The following is a 6,989-nucleotide window of genomic DNA, read 5'->3' as shown; positions in this document are numbered from 1 at the left end:
TTTTTGTGGCATTGGGATATATATTTTTTAAATCCTCTGGAGCAGATAGAGGAGCTGTGGATTATTGTTATTGATTAATGCATCGGTGTTTCTTAGGGTCAAAAACACTAAACTCACAACTTAAAATGAAAGCGCTTAGTTTATTTAATAAAAGAGCACATGTTCAATGTGAAAAGTGCCAGTAGTTATAGATTATTTGCAATTTGGTGCTATATATATATTAAAAGAATATATATATATTATATATATATATTTTTTAAACACCTTGAATTTCAGGGGGGGCGAGAGGCTCTGTTGGCGCCCCTCCAAGACAATGGTAGGGGAAACACTGGATAGTGTTTAATCAACGATAAGTTTTGCCCCCTCAAAGGTGATTGGTTCTCTGCATCCAGGCATTATTGTGATTGGCTCTTGGGCCACATCAAAATTAGACGCCCTGTCATCCTCTCATACTGACACCTGACACCACACATACACACGTAGGGAGAGCCGGGATGAAAGTAACACGGGACGAAAGTAACGGAGCGATTTTATCCGAGCCCAAACAACTTTGACCGGCCAAATTACGTCAGAATGGTCAGCATTCAATACTTAACAGACCTACTAAATATCAGGTTTAACTGTCAGGAGTAGTGTTGTCACGATACCAACAATTTGGTTTCGATACCGATACCAAGTCAAGAATTACGATTCCGATTATTTTTCAATACTTTTCTTAAAAAAAGGGAAACAGTCCTAAATGTAATTAGTGTGCTTTATTTCACACCAGAACCATAAACATAACAATGAGAACAATAAATAAAATAAATGACAAGAATTCGTATTAAATACAATTAATACATTTCTTACAGACAGGCCTCGTGGAGTCCGTATAGGCTTGCCCTCACTGTCAGAGATATAGCTAAAATACATCAACATTTCGCTTCTGGCGTTTTTTTTGTCAACAAGCCGAGGCGCAGCGGCAGTTGCACTCCCACTTGACGCCATGCTTCTCGTTTTCTCATATGCTCTGGCAGCTAGCGCGTGCACGAGCAAGGGGAGGCGCCTTGAGCGTGCTTGAGAGGGGCGGGACTGCAGGCACGGCTGCAGTGCAGGGATTGGAAGCAGAGCGCTAAACACACATGGCTCTTATTAAAACGGCGCATTCTAACCGGAGTACTTTCCCCCGTCATTCTTAAAGTACCGATACTAATGAAACGGAGGAATCGTAACGTTTTTAACGGCAGGGTTTCGCGGTATACCTTTCAAGTATCGGTACACCGTGCAACACTCGTCAGGAGTCAGTGTCTCTCCCCCAAACTCACACATATACAACTCGATAGGAACTGAAGAGCCGCATGAAACTAGGCAAAGAGCCACATGCGGCTCGAGAGCCGCGGGTTGGCCACCCCTGTGCTACAGTATAGTAATAAAAGATAAATCCCACTCGTTGTAGCCTACATTGTGTTCACACCAAAAATATCTGGAACTAGAACTTTCTTTCGGGAACCTTTCACCCCTTTTCAGTCCGTGCTGGAGAGGTGGTACTTTTCTGGGGAGGAAAAGGCTCCAATTTCTGATTGGCTGGGCGAATTGCAAACCACGCCCCGCTAAATTCTGAAATGTTTTGTGAAGCCGCCATTTTATTTGCTCGCATTAGCATTATTAGCATTAGCCCAGCGCACCAATGGAGAGAGACTAAGTTATGGCAACACAAAAGAAAACATGTGAGCGGTGGAGTGAAGAGGAGGTGTCAGCGCTTCTGGCGATTTACTCGGAAGGCTTCTACTGAAGCCAGTCCCCAACTCCGGGTACTTCCGGCCGGGGACTTCGGGTGGCAGTATACGCCGTGAAGTTGTTTGCGGCCTGCCAGAAAACCCAAAACAGAAGAAGAAGAAGTGACGTCAGCGGCTTCATTTGCATAATCCTCCCTCAGGGACTTATTCCGGTGTGAACGCGATCTACTAGATAGTTCCGGAACTAAAGATTTCCGGGGAACTAAGTTCCGGGAACTATTCCTGGGAAAAGTACTTGGTGTGAAAGCGCCTAATGACAACAAATTTATTATTCTAAATGTGTATACAATACACCCTATGAATGTCATCAGAATGAGGATCAATAGGCTTGCTTTCATTAATTTCTGTATTCAGGTTATGTACGCAGGTTATCAAGTTGATCGCTCAAGCCAGCCATGTCCTATCTAGTTAGGTGCGCGTTCACATCAAGCGGCAAACTCTGGGGATGAGCCGGGACGCCAATACGGAAGTGCTACATACTGCAGTTCATATATTGGCCGATAGGCGATGACTGCAGAAAGGAGCAATTTCCATAGACCCCCATGTTAAAATGCCCATTTTTACAGCAGAAAAAAACATGTTTCTACCCCTGGCTCCATACATTTTATTATCGATATAGTTAGATTCCACCTTCTTGATTATGGAACTGTGAGTGAATTGTTTTCTAACACGACCATTTTATTTATATTAGGTCTTAACGTTTTTGCATAAATTAGGGCGTGTTCACATTGAGTGACCGCTCTGTCAAGTGACTGCTACTGCTAGCTTCTTGTCTCTCTGCTAGCTGTTCCGTGAAGCTAGCTACAGGGACTCTGCCTGGTCAGTTCCTCCAGGAAACACAACTTGAAGCCGGCCGTGGTTGTTTGTTCTTCATGCTTATATATCGGGCTATTGTGACTCGCTCTGCGGTTAAAACAGACGGTGCATTAATGCGGTTTTGCGGTAAGTGAAATTCGAGTGCTTTATTTATGTGTTAATGATTTTAATCAACGTAATGAATGTTAAGGCTTGGGTTAGCGTGTAAGCGAGTGGTAGCTACATCGGTGCTAACAATGCTAATTGTAGTCTCCAAGTTAAAATCATAGACTGTATATAAAGGTTAAAACGAAATAGACAAGCGTTAAGCGGGATAATACTGTTGAACAAACAGCTTCTGTTTGAGGTTGATAAAATAAGGTCATCCTTGTAACTTAGAGAGATATTTTATTATGTAGCTAGGAACTGTATGGATCACTAAGGTTAATTTAAATTGGCTATGCTCAAGTATGTAGACAAGCTAATGTTGAAGTAGTGTATGTGAAATCAACCTCACAATAAGATGTGTATATATTACAATTATTAATGTCATATTTCAAGATGATTACTTAGATATTAGAATATGGTTGGTTGAGCTGGAGTTCATTATTGAGCTTACACGTTAACGTCACAGTCATCTGAAGAACGAACCCAAACCTTGTTGTTTTTATTAATTGCATTACCAAATGGGTATCAAATAAACAGTAAGCATTGGTAACACAACTTCCAAAGTTACAGTAAAATAAAAAGGACCCTGACTCGGACAATACACAATCCAACATGTTCAACAGAAGAGAATCAGTTATATTGTTTGTACACATGGTACTTTACATATATATCTGTTTGTTTAAGGTGTCCAGGTTACGCAGACAGGCTGGACCAGAGAGTGAGAGACACAACTGGATTCCTCACAGCAGTGAACTTCAGCTCAGGTACAAAGGCTCTTTTTTTCATACTGTACAAATAATCAAGAAAGATATTGTTTTAAATGAATGAAGTATTGACTTTAATACACTGATATACATTCCATTAAACAACACTAAATACTAGATCACCTACACAGCAGTTAAGTTGAGGGTTTTTTCTGTGCAAAAAGTTACATTTAGATGTTAACAAGCAATATGATTTTGTCAGCTTTCTAATTTAATGTATTAAAGGCAAAGATATTTAACACATAGTGAGAACTGCTACTATTTATCTCTCAATATTGTTCAAAAAAACGTGGTAAAAGTTATTCTTTCAGTGAGACAACAGAGCAAGCTTCTACAGTTGCACTACGTTTTGATAACAGTTAAATATTATTTTGATAATAACATATATTTCAATGTTGATGAACTTCATACTGTTCATTCATAATCGGATTGTCTTTGTAGCTCACTGTTGAAATAAAACAAAAACATTACAATTACAAAATAATTATATCTACAGCCCCTAAACACACAAACACACCGCTTTCATAAATAACACACTTGTTCTGCGATATGTTTTATGTTTCCTGTAATTTTTGTTAGGAAAGGACATGCCTGAAAGAAGCGAAATGTTCTCCTTCTCTGAGGGTCAAGAAGAACATCCAAGAGGAAAATTAAAAGCTTATGCTATGAGATTTTAAGACCAGTACACTAAGAAACTACTTTTATTGTAAAAACAGTCAGCTGATCGAATGCACCTATTTCCACATTTACACTCCATCAGCTAATTATTTCTATTTGCCTCGCTTTATGAGCTTCACATCACTTGTGCCTTGTACCGCAGAGTTTGCATCGTCACAAATAAATGGGGCCAATCTTCAGTCAGATGTGAATGTGTAATCTAACATTTCCAGTAAGAATAATGGACAAAAGGAGTGCAAATACAAATACAATTTATTGAAATGTCAACCAAAACTTAATCAAACATGTTTTAAATAAAAAGCACATATGGACAGAAGGTGTAAAACTATTAAATGTACAAGTAAACACATTTAGTCAAATAAAGTGACAGACTAGGCATGTGCAGTTGGTATCAGCTTTGCCCAGCACGGGCTCCTCCATCAGGCCTGGTCCCCCTCCCTGAGGAAAGACCCTCAGTCCTCTCCGGGCCAAACAAACAGACAGGACGTCTATCACACGGAGGTTTCTCCCTGAAGTCTCTGCAGTTTTCTGGACACCACGCTGTCTCAATCCGTTCACATTGAATATGAGAGGGGGAAAATGAAAATAACAAATGCTTTAGAAACATAAAGTTGACTGTTGAGTTGCTAAATTTTTTTAGATTGTCAATACTATTACTGTATAACTAATATATCAGGTTAAGAGGCACATTCAAATAAAGATTGGTCTTTAAATACATGTTGTCTTTTGAATTGTTTGTCTAAAGTCAAGGATCTAGAACTGGTACTTAGTTTTAATGATACATTCTGGTTATTATCCTGTTTGGAGGAGGCCTCACAGGTAAGAGCACTATAGCTACCATCACATGTACCTTAGCTTGACTTAAATGTATTAAATGTATAATTAAGTGATATCAAAATATAAATAACTAATGTCATGCAAACATATTAATATTTGCTTGATTCCAATGTTGAATTTAGCACAATTGCATACAAACGTTAAGGGATTTTAAGATTCTGAAGTATTATGCTAAAAACTCAATAACTTAGATTATTATTTATAGTTTTGCTGAATAGTTTCATGTCCGCTTACCTTAGAAACGTAAAATGCCACGGCAGTGTGCAGATGAGGAGCATGTTAGCTTAGCTTGGTAGCTTCAGCTAGCTCTGGAACTTTCAGCTCGGTGGCAGCAGGTCCCGCCTCGGCTCCGCCTATTTGCCCTTATAGAGAGGCGAAGTCCCTCCCCTTCCGGGAGCCTCCATGGGACCCCGGAAGCGGAAAATTATACATTGAAGTCAATGGAGAGAGAAAAGTTATCTTTTGATCCCGTTTGAATTGTGCCAAGAATGACACATATGATGTTTGTCAATCTTAAACAATCATTTCCGTGTAAAAAAAGTCACAGTTTGTCGTAAAACTGTTGAAATATAAGACTATGAAAAATACGCAACTAGAAAGACTACAAATCCCAAATCGCATTCTGGGTTGCGTAAGTGATGTCATGGGCGATAATGCTCCAAGACTGGTTGGACTCGCAATTAAAGCAAAGAAGAAGTAACTGATAATAACTCATAACTCATAACTGATTTATTCCCTCCAATAAATATAAGAGATTGCTCCATAAATTAACATTTACAAGATGCCTGTGTGCTTTGTACCAGGTTGTAATCACAAAAGTGATCATACCACTTGCTCGTTCTATCGCTTCCCGTCTGGTGAAAGGACAAGGACCAAACATATCAGGTAATATACATGTTTTGAATGGAACATAGCAGGGTTGCCAACACTCACGCATTGAGCGTGAGAGTCACGCAATTAACCCATATCTCACGCACTCACGCCACACTTGCCTTTCCTCACGCTAAGTTTTTGTCCAAAATAAATGTATATAAATATAAAAATAAAGTGAAGGAACAGCAAACCGAGCGGTCTACGAAATGAGACGGTCTTCTGGCTTAGTTCAGTAAAGTTGGAACGATATTGGGAGATTCTGATTTCACGGATCAATAACTCATGAACAAAACGTTATTCAGACACAAATGACATCTCCTAAGTACCGTGGTAAGGTTGACAACGAACTACATTTTTATCAAAAAAAGCCAATACGTGCTGTCCTCCAAACTGGAAACATTACATTGGTCTCTATCCGCAACCGGAGAAGAAATGAGTGCTCAGGGACCGTCTGCAAAGTGCAACTCCGAAAAAAGAGAATACAATAATATTCAATCCCTATTATACAGCTTATTACTACCAAACTCACCACACACATCAATAGTCTCCTGTTGGTCAGACTACAGCAGAGAGTTTGGAAGAATGTGCTTTTGAATAATTTTGGTGAATATTTATAATGTAAAATCTTCAATAAATATGGCATCATCTTCAATAATGTTACTAATATACAGTATATTTATACGAAACTCACTACACACATCAATAATCTCCTGGTGGTCAGACTACAGCAGAGAGTTTGGAAGAATATGGTTTTGAATAATTTTGGTGAATATTTATAATGTAAAATCATGGCATCATTTTCAATAACCGTCTATACCTCCTGGATCATGGGTGTAATCCTAGACGGCACACAAGAGCAGATGGCCGGGCAAGAGCTAAAAAAGGTGAGTGAAACTGATCATTCAAAGTATTTGCATCCCTTTCGTACTGTAGGCTTGAGAAAGGAGACTGAACTGTGTCTACAGGCAACTTCCAGCGTTATTATAATCATGCAGTTTTTGGAGACATTTGTGTTGTTTTTAACCAATACATTTAGAATATAAGCTTCCCTTTTTTTCTTGTTCCTGTTGAGAAAAATAAAAAGTTAATACTGTGTAAA

The 6,989-nt window shown here is 39.1% G+C and overlaps 1 long non-coding RNA gene across 1 annotated transcript; it reads right to left on the bottom strand.

The window, feature by feature from the left end:
• Nucleotides 1-4,414: 4,414 nt before the first annotated feature.
• LOC307013143 lies at nucleotides 4,415-5,416 on the bottom strand. Its single transcript, XR_013800870.1, has 2 exons — nucleotides 5,252-5,416; nucleotides 4,415-4,720 (listed from the first exon to the last, which is right to left on the bottom strand). It is a non-coding gene; the product is annotated as an uncharacterized lncRNA (long non-coding RNA).
• Between the last annotated feature and the right edge of the window lie 1,573 nt (nucleotides 5,417-6,989).

Source organism: Notothenia rossii, assembly GCF_949606895.1.
Source record: "Notothenia rossii genome assembly, chromosome: 7".
Classification (NCBI taxonomy): Eukaryota; Metazoa; Chordata; class Actinopteri; order Perciformes; family Nototheniidae; genus Notothenia; species Notothenia rossii.
The sequence above is the reverse complement of the archived record's forward strand: the minus strand, read 5'-3'. Positions and strand labels throughout refer to the sequence as shown.